This window comes from Anser cygnoides, chromosome 6 (genome assembly GCF_040182565.1).
Source record: "Anser cygnoides isolate HZ-2024a breed goose chromosome 6, Taihu_goose_T2T_genome, whole genome shotgun sequence".
Taxonomy (NCBI): domain Eukaryota; kingdom Metazoa; phylum Chordata; class Aves; order Anseriformes; family Anatidae; genus Anser; species Anser cygnoides.
This window is the reverse complement of record NC_089878.1, coordinates 161027-173358: the sequence shown is the minus strand read 5'-3', so window position 1 is coordinate 173358 and position 12332 is coordinate 161027. Positions and strand designations below refer to the sequence as shown.

Sequence of the window (12332 nt, the reverse complement as noted above, 5' to 3'; positions counted from 1 at the left end):
ATGGCCAGTGTTGCGAACAGAACTAATGATCGACACTGTGCATAGCACTCTGATGCAGGCTGGTGCCTCGCGGAGAACTTGTGTTTCTTCATAGAATGTTTTTCCGTTTTTCTCCATTATCTGGAGAAACATTGGCTGTTCCCCCGTCGCCCCCACCCCTTTTTTCTCAGAGCAGCAGGTGGAGGGAGACGGAAACGTGTTTTTATTTTGTGCAGTGTCCCGGGACCTCCGAAATCTACTGAGAATGATGAATACCTTGAACAGTACCAATGTGATGACCGTGGAGACAAGGAGAAACCAAGAAGATCAAAAGAACATGAACTGATTTCAGAAGAAAATGTTTTCTACATCAAAGAGTCTTCTGAGACTGGTGAGAAATTGCGGCAAACTTCCCCTCTAAAGTCTGACAGTGAATGTAGTTCTAAAAACCTTTCCTCCTTAGCTGTTACAGATAGATGCCAAGATACAAAGGACGAGACTAAAAAATCTGACAAAGAGCGTTACCAGAGAAAGAGGGAACATTCTCCTACTGAAGAGAAGGAGAGTCAAAAAGATGGTCATTCCATCAAGAGAAGGTGCTCTCGGAGTGTGGAAGTTGTTAAGCAAAAGCGTCACAAGCAGGAGTATTGGGAGGGAAGCAGGTACAGATCTTCCCATAGTGAAAGGAACAGCCCTGATAATGGCAGAAGACCAGTAAAATATTCAAAGTACAGATCTCGAAGCAGAGGAAGATCAGAACAAGATAGCGCTAGATATTACCATTCCAAAGGGGAAAGAAGTTGGAGCAGAGAAAGATACTATCAAGATGAACCACGGAAATGGGAAAAATGTAGCTATTACAAGGATTACTATTCACCTCATGCAGCAGGAGACAGTAGAGAGAGAAAGTTCTCTCACGGTGATAAAGACTTTGACAAATTGACTCAGACTTACTCCAGCAGGTCACATAAGCGTTATCATTACAAAAGCAGATGGCCTCACGGTTCCCTCTTGAGAGAGGAAGATGTACATCACTTTAGCACACCCAGAGCAGACTCACATCGTTGCTCAGTAGCTCAGCAACATTCTGGAAAACATTCGCGTGAGAGACATGCACTTCCACCTGTGTCAGCTCATTTGGAGAACTGTCGCCAGAAAAAGGCAAAAGAAGGAAACAGAAAAAGACAATATACTCGTGCAGAAGGTAGTGAAAGTGAAATAGAAAGGCAACGCAGAAAGGTAGAAAAGGAGGTTTTAGGTGGTGAAAACATGAAAAAATATAAGAAGTTCTAGAAGAAAAAGAAGTCTGAAGATAAACAGGGAGAGAAGGATTCCAAGTAAGCAGGGATTCCAGCCTAATCAGCATTTTTTTTCCTAATTCTTTTCTGGGTGCTTCTCATGTTTTGTTTTTTTTTTTCATAGTTTCTGAGTTATTTAGATAGCATAATCTGGCTGGGGATCATGACTGGGGATCATTAGGTTGATCAGTGAAGACAGGAAAGGTATTGCTGAATTGTGTCAGAGCACTAGCTTTGGACCACGTAGTTCGAATCACATCTGCACACCATTCTGGATTAGGTTAAAATATTTTTTTTTTTTTACTTGCACATATTCCAGAGCTAACCATTGTTAATGATCTGTGTACCAACCAGGACCTATGGTCCTTCAATCTGAGGGCTTAAGTTTGCTGCATCTAAAGGAAGTTACATGTGCACAAAGTACCACAAAATAGCTGACATGCGGCAAATCATCGCCTGTGGTAAAATAAATAAAGTTTCCTGTATGCAACAAGTGCCACATCTTTTTTTCTCTTTTTAACTTGCATGTTTCTTTCAGACTTTATGATTTGTATTTCTCTGCGCTCCACTTTGACAATGCCAATCGCAAGCGTAACAAAAAGAAGAAAAAGGAGAAACATCAGGAAAGTGAAAGGCTTCTTGGAACACTTAGATCCTCGTTTCCAGAAGAAAACCCGGGAGAAGAAGGAAGAATCCCATCCTCCAGATGGCTCTTTATGAGAGCAATGCAGAAGTGAGGGCAGTAAACAACCTCACAAGGAAGGGAAGCCTTCCAGTGCAGGTGAAAGGAAGAAACATCGCATCCAGCGAGTATATTAAAGGTAAGCGGCTGCAGCATGTTTATGGGATTCCTTTTAGATTAATCTAGAGATTATCTAAAACAGTCTTTAAATGCTTGATGACTGAACAGTCTGCTGGATATTAAAATATGTTTTGAAAAATATGTTTCAAATGTTGTTTTTTCAGCTGTGTGGGGAGAACAAATACAGTGGCTATGAATATTTTGGCTATTATTCAGAACAGCATGTGGAGGGATATGTAAACTATGTAATATGTAAAAATATGTACTATGTAAAAATCCTGCTTTTTTTCTCCTTTTTGTTTTTTTTTTTTTGTCTTTTTCTTTTTTTCCCTGCTATTATAGGTTTAAGAATATAGAGGAATGCGCTGATGGAAGCCATGTAAAGAGTCTCCAAATTTGCATTGGGTTTAAGCGGAAAGAATTTTATGTCTGCACAAATTATGATACTGTCAAAACTTCTTTGTTGTTCTACCTCAATATACATCTAATTGTTAGACTGCTGGATTTGTTGCCAGTATTGATGACAAAGCACACTATAGATGCTGTCTGCGTTACTGGAAAATGATTTGTTTCAAAGTAAAATGACTTCCAGGTGAGGTAAACGCTGAGCATGCTCTTTCTGCCTCCTTCTTGACAGTGCTCATAGTAGATCGCTTAAGTATGTATTAGTCAGGTTCTCTTATAAACTCCTAGTGCGTCTCTGGAATTTTGAATTTACAGTGACTTTACGCTCTTCTCTCTCGCTCCTCTAGGCGGTTTCATCTGTTACCAGAGCTCTAGAACTATTTGTGAAACCTGAAGAGCTGGATGGAGAGAATTGCTACAAATGTAGCGAGTGAGATTATTAACTAATTATGTCTTAATGCTAGATATTAGTTTTATGTATTGCATGACTTAGAGCATAAGTTATCTTTTAACTTCATTTAGAAATAAGGAGACGCAGCTTCGTTGTTGTTGTTGTTGCTTCATTTTGTTTAAACAACTGGTGCACGGAAATAATCCCAAACTTGAAAACGTTACATCTGTTTTGGAAATCTAAGAAGAGTGGCTATTAGCTGATACTGGACTTTTCTCGTAGCATTGTCTGCACCATGGCTTGTCAAGCTTCCTAGGCGTGTAGCTGCATGCTGAAATATTCATATTGGCAGAAGTGAAAAGACATGCCCAGTAAGTAGTGGTGAGCTGAAGCAAGGAGCTGTGGAGAATGATTTGGAGTGGAAGGCAGCAGCAGGTTGCTGCAGGTCCTAGCGTTCACTGTGAAACAAAGTTAGATTGAGTGTCAGGGAATGTGAGCTGGCTCTGTGGTAATGAATGTTAGCAGCCTGTGCTGGCTCACTAAACAGCGTCTTGCACAGCTCTTGAACTGTGAAACCTGTCGATGTGGACTAATGTCCGAAATGAGCTCCCTTAAGCCTAACCCGTGCACAGGGAAAGCCTGTTGAGTTCAGGCGCTCTCTGTGCTGATCAATATGTAAGATGTTTCTACGTATGTGAGAAACAATTGAACATTTGCATAAGATGGTTTGGCAAAACAAGCTGTTAGTCAAACATCCCCTCAGAAAAGCACAGAGTGCCCGGCTCAGTTCTGTAGGATTCATGCCTGACCCCTCTAAATGAAAAATGCAGTATCCACTTCTTGTTGTTGGATACTAAGGAAATTAAGGTGTCGAATCAAGAGCGTCCAATAGGTTATTAAAGCAATTTAATCCCAGGTTCGTCTTAGCCTGCGGATCCTAGAAAGCAACATGCAGCGTATTCAGGATTCTCATAAGTGATGTCTGAGGAAGAGAAAGAACTGTAATAGCACCTCACATCTGAATTGCATGGTCCTTCCTTAACGTGCTCTTTGAGGTGTGATCGGTTCAGTCACACTTAAAGCCAGAATTTTCCGTCTTTTTGTGAGCTTAAAAGGAAAGGCCTTGCACATGTACGGTACTTTTTCCATTGCTGATAACTGTTATTAGTCTTATATATAACTCATTTTTACTATTTTTTGTTTATATTTTATAACTCCCTGGTAATATGCTTTCGTGAGAGATTCCTGTTCCCGCTGTGCTCTGAGTTGTTGGTAAAACTTACCTTCTTCTCTGTATTAACAAACGTGACATGCAGTGCATGGGTTTATGAAAAGAAAAAACCAAACACATGATGCAAGTAAATATCATTCAAATAGCATAAGCATGCGTGAGACATTAAAAGGAGTTTGTTTTGGGGGCGAAAAAGAAGATGCTTTCAAACACTTGTCTCTGCTTGTTTTTAAGGTGTAAAAAGATGGTTCCTGCATCCAAGAGATTTACCATACACCGTTCTTCCAACGTTCTCACAATATCACTGAAAAGATTTGCAGATTTCACAGGTGGAAAGATCAACAAGGTATATTAAGAATATACCTTAAGAATATAGAGAAATGGTCTGCTTTTATTTTCATTTTCTCTTTTTTTCATTTTTCTCTTAATATCAGTAAAGTTCCTGCTTGACAAGAAGCATATACTTTCCTCTGAGAAGGCTAATTCATCAGGAAACAGTTGTCTGCAACTTCTAGTATTAAACATTGCTTATGGGAAGACTTATTTTTAGTGAATCAAGAGATATATTCATATAATTCCAGTCTCTGTTTTTTGGAAGTGTTTTTCTCTGGCTAGTCCGTGAAGTACTCTGATATAATTTTTCTATCTTCTTGGTCTCTCTTTAGGAGGTAAAATATCCTGAGTATTTGGACCTCTGAGCCTACATGTCTCAGTCAAGTGGAGAACCACTCCTCTACGCCTTATATGCGGTGCTGGTGCATCATGGAATCAACTGTCGCACAGGACACTATGTATGCTACATGAAGGTAGAAGTCAACATCATTTCTAACAGGGTAAAAGGTTGTGCTGGCAAACCAGTTCAAGTGTTACTAGTAGTACTGTTTCTAGGCAAAAAGATTTTCTGAAATAACCCCAAACTTGAAAATGGGATCTTGTATAAAATCTTAAGCTGTGATTGACTCTCTGCTTAAGAGAGGCCAAACGTGTACCTACTGAGAAGCTAGGTGATAAGTGTTTTTGTACACTTATAAGTGGTCATTTTGTAAAGAGACTGCTGAAAAATCTGAACAGTGCTGCTGCAGAACTCTGAATGGGGGGCTAGCAACTGTCTTAACTGATCTGGAATCTTGAGTTTACTTTTCAGTGGACAGGAGGAGAGTCTCTCAAGGCAAACAGAGAGAGAAATAACACCCGATACTCATGTCAACATAAATTTATGCTCAGAGTGTAGGTGTAGGAACAGCGTCGGTATGTATATGGAACATCGGGAGAGGAAACTATATCGGTATTTACAGCTTTTCTACTTCCTTGTCAGAGAGACGTTGTCTCCAAATTAGAAATTGATGTATTTTGAATAAGGGCTGGTGGATCGGATTTATTCTTACTAGTGTTAATATTTGCTCTTGATTAGTACTTAATATCTGGTAACGCATCAATCAATCGTCAAAAATAAACTTAAAAATGTGTAAGGCTTATCTCGTTGGTCGATACAAAGACCAAGGTCTTTTCTCTTTTCTCTTTTTTTTTTTTCCCAGTATTGTTTTTCTGTTTTCCTTCTCACTGCAGTCTTGATTTTGTTTCTTGTCCCTTAAGTATGTTTTCAATGTGTTGTTGAAACATTTTCCCTTTCAATGCAAAAAAAGGAGCTGTCACTGGTGTCTGCAAGTTGAAGACTGGAGCTTATCTGAAAATCACTGAGCCCAAGAGCTGTCACCTTAGTCTTCCAATAGGACAAGGATGTCTTCGTTTTCTCAGTTAAATGCATTTTTCAGGTTTGTGTATTATTTTCTCAGGAATGGAAAGTGTGCGCACAATTTGCCAGTTGTGGGACTAGGAGTTCTCTTATTTCCTGTGCTTTGTTTAACCTGTCTTAAGTTTAATGGATAGCAATCAAGGTGTACTAGAAATCTGAAAACACTTTATGCTTTGTTCTCTCAGTCATTTTGGTATAACAAACTAGCTTATGGTTTAAACCCTCCATTAGGTTAGCATTTTCCCTAAACGTAACAAGTCCCTGTGTGCTACAGGAAGACAGTAACAAAAAATTAAGTATAGATATTCATCCTGCCATTATTCAGCTTCTGCCTATGGACAGACAATTACACTTATTTAAAGCGGTATCCTCTTGAAACCTAATCAGCATGTTAGAAAGCACTTAGTTATCGGCTTTTGTCCTGGAGGGCTGAGGTTTGTTTTGTTTTGTTTTACATTCAGCATTTCCTTTTCTAGCTTCCATTCCCCTGTTGTTTTGCATGAGGAAAACATGCAGCTTTACAAAGTAGAACGGAAAGAGATGCTTTTCAGTCTAACTTTTCAGTTTTTTGTAGGAGTTTTAAATGTGGTAGGTGCAAAACAGCATAAGTACTGCTGCCAAAGTTATATTCAAACAAGTATTTCTTGGAGAAGCAGAAGAAGCCCAGGGAGAAATAAATTTACAAACATGCTCTTCATGCTCTCCTTTCCCAAGATTTCTCTGAGATATATCCCATAGTCTGTGGGTTTTGAGGTATGTGGTTCCCAGGAGTGAAAAGGAGGGCCAAACAGCTCTCCTCTCGGATCTCCACGTGCCAGGGCTTTAGTGTACTGCCACTTATGGCTCCGCTTTTCACCTGGAAAAAGCGACCTCATGCTGTAAACTGAGGAGCCCTGCAATTGTTCTACTTGGGTTTTTTTTGTTTTTTTTTTTTTCCCCCTGCTCGTATAGGCTTAGAAATGTGCTGATGAAACAATAAAAAAGCCAGCTTGGTACATCTCCTTACAAAAAAATAAGTACAAACTTGAGCTCCTGATCGGCTTCATGCTGAACTCTGTGCTGTTCTTGTCGTAATCTTGGTCTCTCAGTAGATAATATGGTTTAATTACGAATAGAATCATGTGATGAAGAAGATCTCACACTGCAACAAATTCAGCATCTCAAATGAAATTTTACATTTTCCGTGATTTTCTTTCTGAGCAGAAGTGTGTAGTATTAAATATATATATATATATATATCTGTGATGAAGCCACGGTCGCAGTTACTCAGATATCTTAATAAGCACTTGCAGGAAGATAAATTGCTGCATCTTTTAGCATTATTTAATTGTAGGGTTAGAGACATGTTGATTCAACAGTGCTGTAAAGTTTCTAAGAGGTCACTTTGAAAAATACCAGCTAAATTACTGGCAAGACTGCACCCGTTCTTAAAAACAAACAACCCCCCCAAATCATCTGTTTTCCTCTTACAGGTAACTGAAGTAATCCCCGAAGAAGACAGTTCACTATCCAAAGGCAAGTTTTATTTTTAAACATTTTCTACATTTTATACCTAGCCACAACTTAACAACCAGTTAACGGTCGGTGACAATCCTGTTCAGTGTTGAAAATGTCATTCTGGCATAGGAAACAAAGGACTTCATCTTCTTGCTTTACAGCTGAATGTCTTCTACATAATGTTTGGAGAAGTGAAATCTTGCAAGAGGTTTTCAAAAATTCTGCCCCGGTTTGGATGATGAAGTAAATTGCCATAGTCAGTAGATTCTGGCACTGACAAGTTCCTTCAAGCTAAAGAGGGAGTGCGATTGTTGCAAAGCATGACTGTGTTTTGAGACAGGGACGACCACAAGTTTTAATCTTAAAATACGACATGGAGGGGAGGCTGGTTGTTCACACATTCTTGCAAACATTAATACAATCTGTCCCATTATCAAGAACAAAATTAGGGACTGAACGGAGGTCTTTCAAATACCAGTGTTGCAAAAATAGACTTTTTATGCTACTAATGTCAAAAGAATCCTGATTGTACTAAACTGTGTCTCTTCTAGCTGATAAATCAGGAATAGCACAGAAGAAAATGCGTCTGCTCTAATGCTCTTTGGGCTTCGGTGAATTCTCTGGCCAGCAGATGGCGAACTCGCTTATTCTAAACCAGTCAAAAGTATAGGGAGAAAGTAAATGTCTTGCACACATTACACAAGTCCAGGGCATTGGGATCACTGGGCTACATATGAGTGAAAGAGATGTACCCCAACAGTACCCCACTTAGATACGCTGCTTGCAACATAAGCAGGATGGGAGGGCTGTGCAAAGCAATTTTGGTAAATTGAGGAATTCATGTATTTCATCAAGCCTAAAGATACTAATTAGTTTCATGTGGGGGAAGGTCAGTCTTTCAAAGAAAAGAAAAAACATCTCTTAAGCAGGATTTTCTGAATGGTGGAATCTAATCTGAAAAAAGGCCACTTCAGCAGGTTATTTATTTATTTATTTATTTCTTACTGTATTGAACCTCTCAAGTAAGCTAGGAGCAGACTAGGAACAACTGAGGACTTGTTAGAGTGTGCCTTTTCACCTGGACTCATGTTACTTTGAATAAATTAACAAGGATAGCTAGTGATAATTTGTGATTTAAGGAAATTCCAGATACGTGAGAGAAAGAGCAGCGTTAAAGCAGTTAAATTCCTGCTCTCTCTAATAAGTGCTCTCTCTAGCCAGTTTCTGAACGCTTCTGTTCTGTGGCTAGGATTTGGTCAGCTTGACCACAAGATCACTAGTAAAACAAGGATGCCGTCCAGTCAAACCTTCAAATGAATGCAACTTACCTAAGGTCTACCGTTTGCTATCAAAACAGGTAGCTTTGTCCTAATATTCTGTACAGTTGACCAATTTTAGCATGGAACTGAAATGCAGTCAGTTTAATGGGAGGGCTTTGGAAGCTGCCTTCTCCAGTCAGTTCAGCCCTGTAGTCAGAGAGCAGATCAAGCTGTGTGCAGGCTTGTGACTTCTCTCTTTAGAAAGAAAACCACTGAGCCAGACAGTTCCATGTTGAGTATCACAACAGGGAATGACATTTCTTCCCTTTGTCTTTCAGATGCAGAGCTTACTGATGGAAGCCTTCAATACTCAGACTAAACCTACCATCAAAACGGACGACCTTTTTACCATCCAAACCAACCATTTTTCCATCAAACCCAACACCTTGGGTTTTGAAATGAAACTGGTAAGCCACAAGTCTTTATTGAATCTATTTTGCAGTGAAAGGGTTTTCTCTGTAACCTGATCATTTAAACTGTTGTGCTTAAAAGAAGGTCACTTGCAAGAGCGGTTATAATCCATGCTATAAAATTGAATCATCCTCTAGAAAGAAAAAAAAAAGGAGCAATTATCTTGCATGTACTCTTGATAAAGGAGGAGCTACACAATGGTATATAGTTTCACACTTTATTTTTGAGAATGTCCAGGCTTAAGTAACAGCTCTTGATGATAAATGAAAAGATTAATACGCAGTGGATTTACACAGAACATTGCGTTTTTAACAATGATCGATACAGAGTATTTGTCATGCAAATCACCTGTGTACACCAAGAAATACTTATTTCAATATATATCTGTACAGTATTTACATTTTATATTTAAACTCTAACTCGAAACATTTTCCAAGAAAATACAGAAATGGAACTGGTAAGCCACAAGTCTTAATCTGCAGCATTTGGTCTACAACAGACCTGGCTTTTCCAGCAAGCGTATCTACATAGATATGTAACAAATCTTAAAAATAGGCATTGTTTTTATATATGAAGCATTATAAATGCTGCTTGGTTTATAAAGCTTCGGTTTTGTACCCGTTTAAAACTGTTCAAAATGTCAAGTGATTTAGAGCTTACTTTGTCAGAATATTTTAAAATTTAAGTCAGTCCAGGGGAGTTTAACTATTATATACAGTTCTCTCCCTAGATTGCACTGGCAACGGGGCAGCAATTTAATGCTAGAAATAATATACTTCCTGCTACGATCTCCTCAGTTACATGTTACTCTAAATAATTATTTCTGCAGGGTATAAGAACTTCAAATACAGCAAACGAACTCTCAAGGCGTTTCCTTTGTGCTTACAGGTAGACACCGTCGCCTGGCTGGATAAACAGATTTTCTTGAAGGTGTTATTTCAGCATATAAGAATTGATTAAAAAAAAAAAAAAAAAAAGTGCTTCATGGCTTATTGGTTTTGTAATCTCACAGTTCTCCAGGAACACTTGATTTGCTGCATTTCACCATTACACTCGTCAGTAGCACTGATTCTGGTTTATCACTATTTGCATTACAAATCTCCTTGTCCAAAGCCTAAACTGATGTATGCACTGCTTGAAAACAAAACGTGGTTGCAGAGCAGAAGACTCAAGTCATTAGGTTAGCAGCTGCGTAACCATACTGCTTTCCAAACATAAGATGTAGAGCTTATTGAGTTTCTATGAAGAGTTTAAACGGCTCCCATTAAGCAAAGATGTCCCCACACTGCTACTTCCTCTTAAGCAAGGATTCTACCTCCTTTGGCTGAGGCTTGCTCCCTTACATTCGAACATTCATCCAAGTAGCCTGCAATTCCACATTCGTGGGGGAAAGTCTATAGAATAGAAAAGGTTCCTCCAGTCTCTTCCTCTCAGCCTTTTTTTGAAGCATGCAATAAAGCAAAACATTCACAGGCTGACCTTCCATGCAAAACAAGGCAACTTAGTAAGACAGGAACCGCAAAACTGATTGCTCTTTAAAGTTAAAATGAGATTTGAAATAGATCAAGTTAGCAAGTGGTGTTAAGTCTGTAAGTAAGTCTGTTTTTGCCAGTGCAGCACAGTTCCCTATCATGTAGCCAGAGCTGCTTCTGTAGCTCCAAGAAGCAAAACTGCTTTGACAAAATACTGTGTCATGAAAGCATTCGTTGGTGCGGTAGGCACAGCTCAGGTTCAACAACTGAAAGACCATCAGAGTGGGACTGCAGAAAGATCTTTCAGAAGTTCCAAAAAGACATGTGGGGGTGGGAGTTTAGTTGTGTTAGATAACACAATCTTAGATAAAGATTTTGGTCTTAACGTAAAAGTAAGGGCGTCTACCGATTTCTTCAACTCCAACAACTGAAGCACAAGTCTGAAAAATCGCCTTTAAGAATGCAATGAAAATATTTAACTCTTCTGTATGTTCATAGTTTGTTGTCAAGCAAAGGAATGAATGCTGATGCCTTAACTATCTAGGGCTGTAGCTTACAGAAAGACTACACCTTCCTGTTTTTTTCCCTTTAAAAACGTTAAATCCATGTGAAATTATTTGGGGATGTTTTCACATGCAAAGCCTAATGCAACTCGTGCCTAATGCAAGCCCTGTCATCTTCTTCCTTTAGTAGTGTCGCATTAAGGGGTGTAGCCGATTGACCGTTACGGGTGCGGTCGGCTTCAGGGTACTGAACTATCACGGCCACGGATCCACCAACAACGCAGCACGCCCTCGCTCTAGTCGCGTTCAAGGAGAACTGTCACGGCCAGGAACAATGCAATTAAGTGCAGTTTATTACGGCAACAGATACACAGGTCCTTTGGATTGCCAGTGATAAATTCACTGTCTGCAAAAGCAAGCTAGCATGCATGAAATGCACAGGTACACGGCCTAGGTATTAAGATGTTAAAAAGCATAAAGACGCTAGAGATTTCTAAGTTTCCGTGGAGACGCCTGGTATAACCAAGCGTTCAGATCTTACCTCGCAGCATCCCAGTGGGCGGGGGGGGGGAGGGGTGAGAGGCTCAGCCTGTCGACTGATGTCAGAAGGTATCCTTCGTGACAGTATCTTCCCCAACATTCCCTTTCTCTTAAGCCAATTTATATTATTTTCTATCTTTTAGGTGGAGCTTGAGTGACTCCAGTCATGCGTATCTTGGTTGTGATTGGTAGAAATTACCTCGCTTGCGTTTAAAGGTACAGGCTCCGAGAAATTCAGAGGATGTGCTCAGTGAGGGGTGGTTGCCCCTTGGAGGCGGGTAGCTTTTGGGATGGAGGGGTGCTTATAATGCCTAGTCACTTAAGGCAATTACTCCACAAGGAGTAACTTTACTCCTTTAACTTAACTACTTGAACTACTTTAAGCTTTAACTACAGCATATCTAAAACATAAGGAGGATGTTACTATGTAAAAAGCAGATGAAACCAGTCCTTAACTCTTACTGCTTATTGTGCGTGAGCAGACTGGCATGAGTTTTAGCTATACTGGCAAATATCAAAGCACACCTGTGTAGTCCCAAAGCTGGGAGAAAAGCAAGGAAACCTTGAAGAAAATAGGGAGGCCTGTAGCTTGTGTAGTCTTTTAGCTGAGAAAATAAGGAAGGAGAGAGACAGGTAGCCTTGAGCTAGCAGAAGCAAGGAAGAGAAGGGATAAAAGGGAAAAAACAAGAAGGAGAAAACCAGCTCCAGACTGGCCTGTAGTAACCTTTTGC

General features: G+C 39.6%; 1 long non-coding RNA gene across 1 annotated transcript; it reads left to right on the top strand.

Annotated features, from left to right (window-relative positions):
• Positions 1-4940: 4940 nt before the first annotated feature.
• LOC136791093 (uncharacterized) lies at positions 4941-11237 on the top strand. Its single transcript, XR_010832335.1, has 4 exons — positions 4941-5878; positions 7332-7374; positions 8954-9082; positions 9975-11237. It is a non-coding gene; the product is annotated as an uncharacterized lncRNA (long non-coding RNA).
• The last annotated feature ends 1095 nt before the right edge of the window (positions 11238-12332 follow it).